The 14,413-nt window shown below is 37.5% G+C and overlaps 1 long non-coding RNA gene across 1 annotated transcript; it reads right to left on the reverse strand.

The window, feature by feature from the left end:
- Positions 1-940: 940 nt before the first annotated feature.
- On the reverse strand, positions 941-1,478 carry LOC121398335. The gene is made up of 2 exons (XR_005964266.1): positions 1,380-1,478; positions 941-1,210 (listed from the first exon to the last, which is right to left on the reverse strand). It is a non-coding gene; the product is annotated as an uncharacterized LOC121398335 (long non-coding RNA).
- Between the last annotated feature and the right edge of the window lie 12,935 nt (positions 1,479-14,413).

Here is a 14,413-nt window from a genome sequence, read left to right on the forward strand (position 1 = left end):
ACAAAACATCCGATAGACTGAAGCCAGACTATGCTTCTATCCCAGATGATCCTTGTCTAAAATGGTGGAACACATCTTTCCCTGCTGAGTAACAGTTTCCACAAGGAAATACTGTATAAGGATGTATCCATATGCTTCTGCTGAATGGGTATTTAAAGCAACCCATTATCACCCTATACTCTGAGTCACAATTTGGAATTTTTACATCAGTCACAAACAGTCTGCTTTTCTTTCTCTGACGCAAGTTGAGAAACTGTTGGATATATGTCATAGTGTCTGTATCTGGAAAAATATATGAATCAGGTGCTTTTTAGCATTACTAAAAAAAATGCCCAATGTCATTTCATATTCAGATAAAAAAAAAAACATTTAAGATAAATAACATATAATAGCAGTGTTATGGGGTTTTGCCTTGGGTTTGGGGGGCCCAGGGCCATCTAAGGGGCCACCACATACCCCCAGGACCACCCTCCTCATTCCTGGAGTCCTACTCGTGGCACTCCTGACCCCCCTTCCCCCGCTCTTACCTGTTCCTTTGTGGCTGTGATTAGGGAGAGGTAAGGGAAAGTGCCAAAGTGCCAATTGGCCAGGTAGCAGGAGTGGGTTTTTTCCGGTGTCTCATCGGCCCAGTCCTACCTTGTTAATACCAATGCCTAGGACTATGGTACCTTTTCCCAAGTCCTACACAAATTTACAATCCCTTTTTTTTAGTTTGGCTAATTCCGACCATGCTGCTAGGATATTAACTGTAGTCACGTATGGCACCTTTGGGCTCACAGTTTATCTATACAATATGAAAACTGCATCTGTCAGTGTCCCTTCTTGGTAGTTATATAGGACATTGTCAGATGTAGAAGTATGAGGATTTGCAGCTTCCTCAAATCTGCTCCTTTGGGCCATCAGATGCTATTTGACCATTCCAAGTTGCCAACCACTTACAGGCTATTAATGAGGCTGTTTATATTTTAATAACCAGGTAGAGAAATTATAATTACAACATTAGCAAGTGTGTAGTTATTGAACTGGGACTTGTTCAAAAGCAAAGCAGAAGGCTTTAAAGGGTCCACATAGTCTTTGGGTGGCTATAGTCAGACGGCAGGGAGGGGTGTTCCGGCAGAGACTCAGAGTCTTGGAAAGGGTGGGTTCAAACATTGTTCATGCTCTGCTGTTACATGGCTGAAGAAGTTTTCATAATATAAGCTAAAAAGTCCTGCAACAAAGCACAGAAGTAAATCATTACTTTAAAACCAGAAAAGAAAGTGTAAGAGTTTTTTTTTTGAAGTTCTCAATTTTGGGGATAACAGATTATTTAACTGTTAGGTCATCAGCATTGATAGGACTTAAATATAGCCAACCAGGTTTGGGATTCATTCACGTACCCAAATCACAGGACTTTATCAATCAGTTTTCATACCGTCACCATCCCACATGGAAAAAAGTGACCCCAAATTTCATCAACCATCTCCCTCTTGTTAATTTTTTCCCTGCAAGTAAATATAGAGCTGGTGTTAAAATGAGATACCTGCCATTTCTGGGAGATGCTTAATTTAAAAGTAATCATTATTGTCCATTTTTTTTATATAAGGTTAACATATTTGCAATGCTTTGCATAGATTGTTCAACACAATTGCTTGGTAATTCGTTTTGCTTCCTTGCAGCTCTGTGATCTCTGGTTCATTCCTGGCCAAGTCTCTATTTGCAAAGAGTTTGTATGTTTTTCTGGTGTACAAAGATTTACTTCATTCCCCAAAACAGTTAATTACCTTCAGTGATAGATGTGATAGATATCTTTGTATAGTAGTAGATAATAAGCACCCATCTTAGCACTTCAATATTAAAGGAGCTTACAGTGTAAGTTACCCACAAACACTTTTGAGGCAAACTAGAAAAAAAGTCTGTCTCCTGTATAAAACGTTGACATTTGTGCATGCATACATAGTCACTGCTATTCAGTTATTGCTTACGTTAGGCAGAGGATACAGGCCACAGCAGGACCCTTGAAGCTGCATTGCTCTGTAGGCTGTATTTAGAATAGAAAGAAAATGCAATTTTGTGCCACTTAGTGCTCTTTCACTACTTGCACCAGTTCCTGTAAATGACCACTTTAATTTTTTGGACTAATATCAGAAATTTCTTCAGGTCGAGGCACATCTCTTGAATTTAAATGTACATTTTAAAAAGTCACCGTGACTTTGCCGAGAAAAAAAAGTGCATGCTGTTTTATAGTGAGTTAAATGAGAAATGAACTTGCTCTATTTATAAGCTGTCAGCAAAGTTTCCTTATAGAAATCAGTTGGTATAAACAAACGAGCAATGTTTTGTGTGCCTGATGATGGATGAAGGTGATAAATATCTCAAAGAGTCAAACCCAGTTTGTAGATAGACGTGCAGAAAGGTAGTTGCATGTGAATGTGTTTAATACATAATAGCAGTTTTTCGGTTTAATATAGATGGGAGATTATTTGCAGTATTAGAGCACAGGTTTTAATCAAATGATGAGGTTTAAAACTTTATTTACGTAAGAAAGTTGCTTATTTCATAGGTGCTTCTCAATCTCTTCTGTGCATTGGCATGTTTCTGTTCTTTTTAGCCAGAACTCTCTACTAATGGCTTTTGCCCATGCCCCCAGAGAACTAAGCTATGTAGGTGCCCTGTGAACATTCACAGTTGCTGATCAGAGCCCTCTGATCACTCATTCAAAAGACAGTCTACATAGGAAGCATGGAATAATTGTTATATTATAATATTTGTGATCAGTCACGCAGCAGTCAGCAAAGACAGGCTTCAAATGTGGCTTCTGATGAAGTGACCGATGTAGTCACGAAACGCGTTGAGCCATGCACTCCCCTGCCCTGCTCATTTGGATTTTTGTGTGCTTTTAAAGAATATTTAATAAAAGAAGATTTTTACATAATTGTTCGATACAAATTTTTCTATCCTAACCAGCACCAGACTCATGCGCCTTCATTTGCAGTAAAGATAGGCTTCAATCCCCTATCAGGTTCGTCTAGCTGCTGACTGGTTCCTACCATGGCTCCAGCTTCCCTCCACAGCCTGGGAAAGGAGGCAGCAGCAAATGGAATAGATGACTGGATTAGTAGGGTTTTCACAGAAATGTTCACTAGATCAAAAGAAACACAACTTTTATTAAGCACATTCCTTCTATATTTAAAAGAGTATAATTCTCCTTTAAAGGCAATTTTATCAGTATTTTTCTAATGGTAGAATCATTACCTTTCATTGCCATTTGGATGATTACTTGATGGATCTGGATGAACTGAATGACTCTGTGCATGATATGGTCTGATCTTTGGAGGTTATCGATAACTGCAGTTTATTGTCCTAAGTGTAGAGAGCAAAATGTTGATTTTTTTTCATTATATATGTTTGTGCCCATTTATTAAACAGTTTTGGGACTATGTTACTTGCTTTATTAAAACGTCTATTAAGTTAGATATTGTATTAAATCCACATTTTGCTTTATTGGGCCTGAAAGACTCCTTTTTGGAGGCAAATAATATTTCATCAACAAATTTTCAACTGAAATATTTGATTATTGCTGGTTAGTCCTGGCAGCTGCCCGGAAATCTATTTTCTTATGTTGGATTAGAGATGATTCTCCAAAGTTGAAAGATGTATACAATTTATGCATCCAAGAGGTCATTAGATAGAGTAGATGAATTTTCTCAGAGGAATAGGATTGAACGTAGATGGTCTTTTTATATTGCAACTCTTGATGACGCTAAAAGAAAATTCATTCAGAAACTTATGGGGAAAGATGACTGAAAACTAGTTATATTATTCAAAGGCTAAGCCTAATGCATTGTTTATCTTCTTTAAATCTTCTTGATTGAGCCTTCATTTTATTTTGTAAAGCTTGAACTATATGGAAAGTACAGGTCTATTTATATTTATATTTGTATTTAAATTTGTATTTGTTTTAACATTTTCTTGTTCTAATGTTTATGGTTTATATTGTACAAATTCTTTTTGAATTACATATGTATGATTCTGCATCGCCATACGCTTGCGATGATCAAAAAGATATGTGAATTATTTATATTTTATTGCAAACTCAATAAAAAGAATTTGAAAAGAAAAAGATAACTGCAGTTTCTTGTAGCTGTAGTTGAAAAACAGATGAAGGCTTGATGTTGGGTGTGTAATGAGAGTGGGGTTTGTCCGATTACTTCTGCACGGGTTTTCTTCACTGATCTATTATTAGATTTTTCCCGAAAAGTGGTTTGCAGGAAAAAAAATCAGAATTGCACAATTTTTTCAGATTACATAGTTAGTTACATAGTTAAATCGGGTTGAAAAAAAGACAAAGTCGTCAAGTTCAACCCCTCCAAATGAAAACCCAGCACACACACCCCTCCCTACTCCACACAAATGATATATACCCATACTTATACTAACTATAGATTTTCCAATTTTGTATGCTTTTTTCCCAAAAACGCCAAAATCTATCTTCGGGGTATTGCACGAAACACAGCACACATTAAAAAATCATTGGGACTTCTCCCATTGATTTATATGCAAGCTCGACAGGTCTGAGGTGCCGGATTTTCTGATTCAGACTTTTCCATCCTCGAAGTATAATAAATTCTGCAAAATTCATAATTTTACAAAAGTCCAATTTTATACTCAAAAATCACAAATTTTCAGGGTTTTTGCATTTGGTGCTTGAACTGTGCAGCACCATTAGGATCACTTCAGAATACCCAAGTGCATATCATTGACTAGCTTTTATTGGCTGTATTGTTGAGTGCATGTACAGGCTTTACTATTTCCCCTTGACCTGATGACATACAAGATGGTAGCCACAAAGTTGTCAGAATCAGAAAAGTGGATTAGCTTGAATTCTGCTTTAATGTTTGTATTGGCTGTTCAGTTCAGCTTTATATTTTGCAAAAATGTTCATAGAAAATTTTAATCAATAAGGAAATGCCATGTGGAAAAATGTGAATGTAAGACCCCATAAATTAGATTTTTTTAGTCATTACTATATGTAACGCTTAGAGTTTAGTGTCCCTTTGAAAATGTTTTCTTAACAGCCGTACAAGGCACATAAATATTCTGAGCATGTTTATTGAAGGAAATGATCTGAAACCTTGTTAAGGGTTTATTTTCCAAATCTCTAGAACAGGAAATGGTTCACCCCAAATACATACTTATTAGGTCTCATTCCAGGAACACATAGCAACCATTCAGATATTTCATTAATTAAACTACATTAGGCAGATTAAAGCTGAATGTGCATTAGCTGCTATAGGTTATGTTACTGGTGCAAATATTAACAGATTACTCAATAAGACTTAATATTGTGATAATGTATTTAAAAACATTTTGCCCACTCCTAGTAACCCTTAGCAATCATTAATTTGTTTGTTTTAAATTCTAGCTGCTGATTGGTTGCTATTGGTTACTAAACAAGTAGCAAATATGACAGCATTTATTGCATTACTCCCTTAGGCTGGGTGGGCGCATTGATGAACTTTTATGGGTGGTGTTAATATATGTGTTCATTATAGTATGGCTGTTTCTCATGCTTAAATTAAAAAATAGGAAGAGATTTTATCAAATAAACCACTTTCTCTTATCCCCTATGTCAATAACCTATAATGAATTTCCAAACTAATATTTTTATCTTCTCAATTCACCAGGAATAATGACTCCTGTATCTGATGACTTCTATAAATGATTTTCAGATTAACAATGGTACAACGGATAAATGATGTAACATAATAATGCAACATTTATCTGTAATGTTCTCTATCATTTTTCGGTACATCATTTTAGCGAGACCTTTCTGAGTCACCTTTACTGGTGAATTTCCCTGCCTACACATCTGTTTTCTTTACGAGAAGCTGTTTGATACAAGCATTTGAAGAAAATGAATAAGTCAACATGAATTTGAATGTCAGTTTGAATTAGTTTTACACCAAAATCGCCTCAGTGCATTCTTTAAAGCAGTTTAAAAGGGACATTAAATAGCTGCAGAACCATTGTTCACAGGTGTTCCAACACCATACAAGTTAAAATGTGACTACATAAAATGACACAGGCTGTAAAGATATTGTACCCTGCATTGCTATGAGCAATTATTTACTTTCACAGTATAATGTAAATGAGGGATACTTTCATGATTGTTCTAAAGTACCTGTATTTACAAGTAAAGCTGTTAAAAGATGAAGAAGACTTTGCAGATCAAAGTATCAGTTATCAAATAACGCATGCTGTAGACCTTGACTCAATATGTCTAAGGAAACTTTCTAGTGACCTAGTCGGAATGTTATTTGCCCCTGTGTGGGGCCATCCGACGGGTGTCCCTGATCAATATCTAGCCAAAGTCTAGCCAAAAGTCGGGCAGATGTTGATCGGGCAGGGTAAAAAATCCCATCGGATCACGGGCGCATCTGTTCGTTGATGCGGTCCCGCGATATGACCACCTGTATCGCCTCCATTTTGACCCGATCATTGGGACCTAGGGCCAGTGCCAGACTGGGATGTCAAGGGCCCACCAGAAGAACGTAGGCTGAGGGCCCACCTTCCAAACTATTATACCTCCTCTTCTCACTCAACATCTTTATTTTCCTAGTCTCTTTTTTCTACATACTATACTCTATTCTTCCATTATCAAGCCTCTTTGTTCCCATAAAGAAATAGGGGATGACCATGAAATAGGCCAAATGATTAGAAGCAAGAGGCCCACTGACACCTGGGCCCACCGGGAGTTTTCCTGGTATCCTGGTGGACCAGTCCACGATCGGATTAGCCTGATTTTGCCCACTTCAATGTGTATGGCCACCTTTAGACATAGTCCTACTCCAAATGGATATCTTGCCATAATGTACCTCCCAGATAAACATTCTCTCTAAACATATGAGAATTTCCCTGGCTGAAAAAGTAGCAAGTAAAAGTACAGGGGAAAACAAAGGCAAAAGAAACAGAATAGAAAGCACTCAAGAGAGAAGAGCAAAATAGTAAAAGGAAAAATGAAGAAATAAGTAAATGTAAATATTATAAAGAAAGGTCAAATGATAAAAAAAGAACACAAATAGGGTTGAAAGAAGTTGAGGAAAACAGCTGAAGAGAAAGATGAAAGAAATGTAGGTATGGCAAAGGTAAAAAAGAATAAAAACTGCAAAATATGGAAAGGAAGAGAAAAATAAGTATTTTTTTTAAAATAATATCTCAATGTATAATTCAGTTCAATAAATTGGCTACATTTTCTAAATTATATATATTTTAGATGAGGGGCATCACAGTATTATTCTGAAACAACTGTTTTTGATGTTCTAAAAGCTGAGCCAAAACAGTCACAAAAAACTGCTGTGAAAAAAAACTGCTTCTTTTGGCATTTTGAAGACCTGGATGTGACTAATGAAAATTTCATTCATTTCAACTTTTATACTGTTCTAGGGTTAACTATATTGAGAAATATTTTCTGCTTGGTACAGGGAAATGTACAGTTTTGAATGGACAAAGAATGAACCTTTGCAGTAGAAAAGAAAAAAAATCCATATGGTGCCAACAACTTTAATGGCTTTATTCAATCCCTGGTTGACTCATAATTTGGCAGAGGTAAATTTCTGATCAATTTAGAGATATATTTAAAAAATGTTTATTTTTAAATTAACAGATTATGAATAAAAAGCAATTTATCCAAATCTTTCTAGGCTGAACGAGCAGCACTATTAACATTGGACTAATAGCCAGGCATTCATTGAAGAGATATATTTTTATGATAACAATTCATCTGATGAACTTGCAAAGCTTTAAAATTTAAAATAAGCAATGAGATCGCACTACATTAACTTACTGCCAGTTTAATCATCTTTGACTTTCTGTAATATAAAACCCTGAAAGCAGCGAGAAATTCAAAACCTCTCTTGTATGTAGTGCCTTTTTCACTTGGAAGGTGGTTTTAATTGCTATGTATATTCTGGGAAACTGTTATGTAACTGATGTATATTTCATGTAACATGAGATTTGTGAAAACATCTGATACAAAACATGTGTGGATTTGTTTTTGTTTTTTTATATAAATACTTAGGGGCCGATTCATCAATAGTCGAATATCGAGGGTTAATTAACCCTCGATATTCGACTGGGAACTAAAATCGTTCGACTTCGAATATCGAAGTCGAACGATTTTGCGCAAATCCTGCGATCGATCGATCGAAGGATTTTTTGTTCGATCGAACGATTAAATCCTTCGAATCGAACGATTCGAAAGATTTGAATCCAACGATCGAAGGAAAATCCTTCGATCAAAAAATCACAGGCAAGCCTATGGGGACCTTCCCCATAGGCTAACATTGACTTCGGTAGGTTTTATCTACCGAAGTAGGTGGTCGAAGTATTTTTTAAAGAGACAGTACTTCGATTATCGAATGGTCGAATAGTCGAACGATTTTTACTTCGAATCGTTCGAATCGTTCGAATTCGAACGAATTTAACCAATTCGATGGTCGAAGTACCCAAAAAATACTTCGAAATTCGAAGTTTTTTACATTCGAATTCTTCACTCTAATTTTGTAAATCTGCCCCTTGCTGTCAGGAGTCAATATTCAATAAAATGTAGCAATATTTCATTCCATAACAGAGAGCATCCATTTTTTCAAACAGAGAGAAAAGCAAATAAACCTTTGCCTTTTCAAAAAATATTTATATTGATCAATTACTGTTTTTAGCAATCAATAGTAACAGAATTTCTCCCAAATCTGCTGATTTGAATCCATTTTTGCACTTCACACTTGCATTCATACATGAGTCTGATTGTCTGGTTTTTGCCTTCCATTTTTATCTTATGTAAGAAACGGGCAAATAGTTGCAAAAGTTGCATATTAGCTACATTCTGTCAGAATCAGACATTTTAAATAATATGGAAAACTGAATTTAACGGATACTGTCGTCTTTATTATGTAGTTTTATTTTCTAAATTACATTGTTTACACCACAAATACTTCACTGAAGTATTCCTGAAACAGCAAGTACATATTTTTTGGTTTAAATATTGATGTGTAGGCAGCCATCTCAGGTCGTTTTTAGTGATGGGCGAATTTATTCACCAAGCGCGTTTTTTGGACGCTGCCGTTTTGCGAATTTTTCGCCGTTTCACGAATTTCGCTGGAAATTGGCGAATTTTTTGGCAAAGCGAAACAGTGTAAATTCGTCCATCACTAGTCGTTTTGCCTGATCCTGTGCTTTCAGGCATAGAGGTGGGGCAGGTAATATTTGATTGACAGCTCAGATATTTAAACACATTTATAACAGGTATGCATGCTTTAATGTAGAAAATAATTTAGGTTCCATGTTTAATTTGCAAAGGACTTTGATTATACAGCTTTTTATGTGTAGGTGACAGGTCCACTTTAAGCTTTTCATAAATTTTTAGACTCTTGGATCTATGTCCTTATGGAACTAAGTTATAAAAACTCTTTAATTATACTCTTTTATTATATGGTTTTATTATATACTGGTTTACCATTGTTCCATAAATATATACCTGGATGTCTTGTGGACCTGAGAATGATAAATAGAATATTAAGTTTATAGTTATATGTTAATATTTATGTCATTGAAAAACATTATAAAACATGACCAAAAACAAACAGTTGTCCACTTGCTTGATGAAAACTGCTAAGGGTGGAGGCACTGTAAATTATGAATTTATAGTTAAATTAGCAGTGTAAAGCCTTCTGAAAACTGAAGGTGTTTACATGCCTCATGCTACACACATAGCACTGCCTTAAAACAAAAAATTAGATTTTAACTCTCTCACAAGGCATTATGGGCAGAGACATGAAAATGACTCCACTGGTTTTATAGCACAGATACAGAGTGGCATAGAAATAATAATATTGGGATACAATTTAGAGAATTACTTTCCTCTCCAAAATTCACTATGATAAATCAGTTTTAAGTTTATAAGTATATACGTATGGTAGAAATGTGCACCTATCATTTGAGCACAATGATATTAGCATTGTTATAGGCAATCATGTACATATGCCACGATCTTAGTAATTCTTTTTTACTAAAATGGAGCAACAATTTGCAACTTCTGATGTTTTTGTAATCTGAAATTCAGAAAGATGATTTAGTGAAAAAATTGCAAATGTGTCAATGGTTTCCAAACTGCGTGGTTGTGGAGCAATAGATGTTGGAGGATGGCTTTTAGCAGGGGCACGCCGCCAATGAGGCGACAACGCAGGAGAGCTTTCCAGGGGCGGCAAAAAGCCGCTCCTGGTACCTTTAAGAGCCGAATTTCCGGTTTTAAACCGGAAATTCGGCTTTACTATTGCGAGAGAGCGCAATTGCGCTCTTCGCATTAGTGTTCCTGCCGGCGAGGGAGGGGCGGCATTGAAGGAGCCACCTCAGGCGGCGCTGTAAGGAGAATCGGCGCTGGCTTTTAGGCCATATGGGAGGGAGCTGGGGAAAACGCCCATTTGCTCTCCTAGATATTGTAAGGAACTTACCCAGGGGACGGCAGGGACGCCAGCCGCCCCCTCGACGGGGACGCCCGTCTCGCACCGCCGATGCGGTTAGGCCCCAGGTGCCGGCTCCTATGGAGTGCGCGGCGCGCATGCGCGAGAATTAAAGACGCAGGCACGCTGGCACAATTGCGTTGGCGTGTTTGAACAGGCGCTGGCGCTGATTTGCCAGCGTCCAATGGCGCCAAATTCAAGTGTTTAAAGGGCCATCAGTCCTTTTGTGCCTTGCCCAACGTAGGTTCTGTATATGGTTCCTGGGTGCGATTATTTCTGTGATTCTTGTTGTGACCTTGGCTATCCCTGATTCCTGTTTGACTTCCGCCTGCCCTGACCCTTTGGCTTGTCCCTGACTACTCTTTGGATTCCGTTCTGTACTTCGACCCTGTTAGTTGCTGACCTGGCCTGTGACCTCGATTACTCTGCTGCTTACCGATTTTGTACTGCATTCCCGATTGGTTTCGACTCGGCCCATTCCTGGACTTTGATAAACTTTACGTTACGTTCCCTTGCTCGCCCAGAGTTCTTCCCTCAGTCTCCTCACTATTAAGTCCTGGCGGCATCCGAGTAGCAGAGGGCTCCTCCCGACGTGAAAGGCGGCGGTTATAGGCCGAAGCGTGAGCCGAGCCCGGGACATTGGGGTTTACTCTGGGTTGTGGGATACTGTACGTTACAGATATCTTTTAAAGCCCAGCTTGAATGTCAGCTAGAGTGAGATTTTGAAAGTTGGGGAAGTCAAGCTTCAGACCAATTAGGGTGAGAATTGGGTAGCTCTCTTAGATACCCCTGAAAGTCCAGCTTGAATGTCAGTCAGTGGAAAATTTGAGGTGAATATGTATATGTCCTATATATTCTTAAAATTATATGAATTAATGGTACACCTATATTTTCCTATATCTGTGTTTGGTCCATGAAAAAGGGGGTCCTGAACAAAGATTGGACATTCAAGGTGGGTTTGAACTTAAAAAGTCTGACAACACCTTCCCTATGTTGTGTGCTCCGAGCAGTACACCTGGGATCTAACATTTCTATAAAAACAAAGGGTACAGGGCTTTTATAGGATATTTAGCAAACTTTATGCTAATTCAGAATCAATTTAAAGAGGAAGAAAACCTGTTTTTTTTAAGCAAACACAAGGTAAATGATATCAGTATTACTGCATAGAGAATACTTCATTGGTATTGTTATCTCCTATTCATTCCTTAAAAATGCTTTTCTTCTATAGCTGTTTTATTTCAAGGCAGGGTTGGTACCCCAGCTTTAAAGCAGACCCCTTTGCATAGTTTACCATTGTACAATACTTGTTATATATTAATAGAATCCAACTGAAGGATGCACAACTGTGTACCCATGCTCATCCCTAAACCATAGATGAAGCACATAGATGAGGCACCCAAACTTAACAAATTGCAAAGTAATACCTTAGAAAAGAAAGTGAGGCTTGTTACGCTGTGTTACCCCTAAACCTGCTCCATGTGTACATCTTAAGTTGGTCATCCCATCATTTTTGTATTACCCAGGCTTATTTATCAACATTCTCATTTTAGTGGTTTTAGAGGTTCTTGAAACCACAACTAAACACACTTTCTCTAAAACCATGAATGCCATGACATTATTAAAAGATCTGAATTTAAAAAGCACTAATAAGAAAAAAAAACACTGAACAATCCAAAAAAATAGGAATACCTCTAAAAGTTTGGGGCTTTTGGACAATCACTAGAGAAAAAAAAATCTGAATTGACTAACGGTTCAATAAGATCATCGCAGCTCCCTTGACTTCTATAGGACTTCAACAACTTTTACTTGGCAAATTTAGTTTTTTACACTTTTAATAGTGATGGGCGAATTTATTCCCATGATTCACCGCTGGTGAATAAATTTGCGAAACCGGCGGCATAAAAAAAAAAACGAGACGCCGGCGCCATTTTGCAAATTTTTCGCTGTTTCACGCATTTCGCGTGAAATTCACCGAGTTTTAATTAAGCACATTTGTATAATTTTAAGTGATTTCTTACAAGTTGGGAAAAGCTAGTTCTTATGTAACACTGTGGTGTGTAACACTTATGGTCGAATATCGAGGGTTAATTAACCCTCGATATTCGACTGCCGAATTAAAATCCTTCGACTTGGAATATCGAAGTCGAAGGATTTACCGCAAATAGTTTGATCGAACGAAAAATTCGTTTAGAAGGATTTTAATCCATCGATCGAACGATTTTTCCTCGACCTAAAAATTGTTCGAAAGCCTATGGGGACCTTCCCCATAGGCTAACATTGACTTTGGTAGGTTTTAGGTGGCGAACTAGGGGGCCGAAGTTTTTTTTAAAGAGACAGTACTTCGACTATAGAATGGTCGAACGATTTTTAGTTTGAATCGTTCGATTCTAAGTCGAAGTCGTAGTCGAAGGTCGAAGTAGCCAAAAAAAACATTCGAAATTCAAAGTTTTTTTTTATTCTATTCCTTCACTCGAACTAAGTAAATGGGCCCCTGTGTATCTCTGATTCATTATCTGGTATGATTATCTGTAACTGGCAATGCTACTTAATAGCAAGAGGAGCCAGTATGAGGTTGCAGTTGGTGAAGTTTGGATTTCACTGTTCATAATGATAACTGAGATTTTGTAAAAGTCAGTCTCAGTCATGATCTAATATAAAGAATGTTTCTTTAATGGGGGAAGGAAATTAAGGTTTTTCCATAAGCAAAATTAGAAAATGCAGCAGAGAGGAAGAAATGTCTTTTGCCAGTTGTGCGTATGGGAAACGTCTGGAATGCTGGAAAACTATAAATTGCTTGGCATAGAGTGAGAAGCTGGATTTTCTAAAAATAGAAACCTTCATCCTGTAATTTTAATTTTCTATAAAAACATACATTAGAGAAAATTGACACAATTCCTTCTTTTGTCATTAACCACTGCAGGATTCCAGAAAAGCTGTGTTTTGTGTTCTACAACATCCACATCAAGGTTCACTGAATTTCATTCATTCATTCATCTGCCCAAAACAGCTTGGCAACTAAGGATACATGTTTTAATAAATGCATCAATATTCCTAAAATTAATCAAAAGTTATCTGTAAAGTTAGGTTAAACTTGCAGACTCTGTAAACACAGTCTTGGAACCTTTTTCGGCCCTAGGCCATGGTTACTAAGGATTTCATGGGTGTCTTTGGCCTTCAAATGGTTTGTATTATACAACTCTCCAAACTGTAAAGATTTTTTAACAACAAATATTAAAGTGTTTGTCCACTTCCAGCTTCAACAATGGTGCATTGCTTTCCTTTTCTAAACATAATAATAATCAATTAGAGGCCAATAGATAAACAACTAACTATTAAACTTATGAAATAGATAAACAACTAACTATTAAACTCATGAAATAGGTAATTGAAATAGTAGGTGGCCACAAACTGCTATAAACATTGGAAATTGTGTGCTTGATTATTGAGTAATTGAGTAAATTACATTTGTGCAAATGTTCAACCACTGCAGGGGTTGTAAGCTGTAAGAGATGTACAAAGGCTAAAGACTTAAGGTGGCCATACACGGAGAGATCCGCTCGTTTGGTGATGTCGGCAAACGAGCGGATCTCTCCCCGATATGCCCACCTCAAGGACTGATCCGATATGCCCATGTAAGCTGTAAGAGATGTACAAAGGCTAGGTGGCCATACACGGAGAGATCCGCTCGTTTGGTGATGTCGGCAAACGAGCAGATCTCTCCCCGATATGCCCACCTCAAGGACTGATCCGATATGCCCACCTCAAGGACTGATCCGATCGTGGGCCCTAGGGCCCAACGATCGGATCCTAACGAATAGTAACAGGTGGTCGGATCGCGGGACCGTATCAACGAACAGATGCGGCCGAGATCCGATGGGATTTTTAGTCCCATCCGATCGACATCTGCCCAACTTTCG

Source organism: Xenopus laevis, chromosome 1S (genome assembly GCF_017654675.1).
Source record: "Xenopus laevis strain J_2021 chromosome 1S, Xenopus_laevis_v10.1, whole genome shotgun sequence".
NCBI lineage: Eukaryota > Metazoa > Chordata > Amphibia > Anura > Pipidae > Xenopus > Xenopus laevis.